General features: G+C 48.0%; 1 non-coding gene across 1 annotated transcript; it reads left to right on the top strand.

Annotated features, from left to right (window-relative positions):
- The first annotated feature begins 231 nt into the window (after positions 1-231).
- Gm23768 lies at positions 232-362 on the top strand. The gene has a single exon (XR_003953207.1). It is a non-coding gene; the product is annotated as a small nucleolar RNA SNORA17 (small nucleolar RNA).
- The last annotated feature ends 906 nt before the right edge of the window (positions 363-1,268 follow it).

Here is a 1,268-nt window from a genome sequence, read left to right as displayed (position 1 = left end):
AACACACACCAATTTTAATAGAGAATTGAACATTTCTTCAAAACTTTCCCAATAATTTCTCTTTGCTTCAACTTGTAGCAGAGGGCATGCTTGTTCATAAGGATACTTCATTGACATTGATTTAATTACTTTAAGGCTTATCACCTTCATCTCTAACACTGATGGTTAAAAATAAGCCTGTGTTTGATAAAAACATACTTAAAGGTTAGACACCATTACACAGTTATAGGTCCTGTCCTAGAAGCATTGCAGGTGTGGCTGCTGTGTCACATGTGCAACAGTAGGTGGTAGAGAGGAGAGAGGCCATGTATGTGCTCAGTTTCCTGACTTATAAATACCTGAATGACTAGCAGTCTAACATTCCCTGTAAAAAGCAAGCCTAAGACAATAACCAGGCTGGCACTAGGGAGCTCAGATAGGGTGCTAGCCTGAGCAAACCATAGGTCCAACGCCACACACGCCCAGACATGCTCCCAGGAAGGGGAGGAAGCTGGAGACTACAAGAACCTGGCCTAGGATTACTGACCCTGGATATGAGTGAGGCTGAAAGAATGGACACTCATTTGGAGACACTGAGCTGGCCTGAGTGAGGAGAAAGCCTTAGGGGATCAAAAGACTGGTGGCATGAGGCCTGGACATGAATCTAGCCTGAGATGATCATCAGTCCAGAACCACAAAGGCCAGGGGAGGGGGCAGACACTGGCCAAGAGGACCCCTGCCTTGTGCTGTAATAGACATGTGGGGCATAGCACTCCTGAGACCATTCCTAAGAAGACCCCCACCACTCAGAGAATACCATGGGAATCACAAAGAAAGATAAGTTAGTGGTGGAGAAATGGAAGACAAAGAGAAACAGAAGGATGTGGGCTCCATAAAGAAAGGCAGGATGTTACTGAGGAAGAGCCCAACATGAAGAGTCACTGATTCCATCTAAGACCATGGTAAGGTCCTGGACTGCACTGTCACTCTGTGCCAAGTATGGGACTGTGGCCCTGCAGCAGCAGGGGTAGTCTGTTACCACCAAAAGCCATGCATATATCCCTGGTCTGGGCTGCTACCAGGGGACATGTTGATGTCTGAGGGCTGTGCAGAACTGAGCCCACTCCTCACCTGGTCATCACCAGAGACCTGGCCATGAGGGTATGAGAGCAGGAAAGCTGAACCCACCCCTAGCTGCAGTACTACAGAGAATGCACGTTGTGGGTATTGAGAGTGAGTAGGTCCCTAGGATATGAGCCTGCCAGAGCTGGCCCTATCACTTCTCTCCT

Source organism: Mus musculus, chromosome X, assembly GCF_000001635.26.
Source record: "Mus musculus strain C57BL/6J chromosome X, GRCm38.p6 C57BL/6J".
Taxonomy (NCBI): domain Eukaryota; kingdom Metazoa; phylum Chordata; class Mammalia; order Rodentia; family Muridae; genus Mus; species Mus musculus.
Note: the sequence above shows the minus strand (reverse complement) of the source record. Positions and strands in the feature narration are given on the sequence as shown.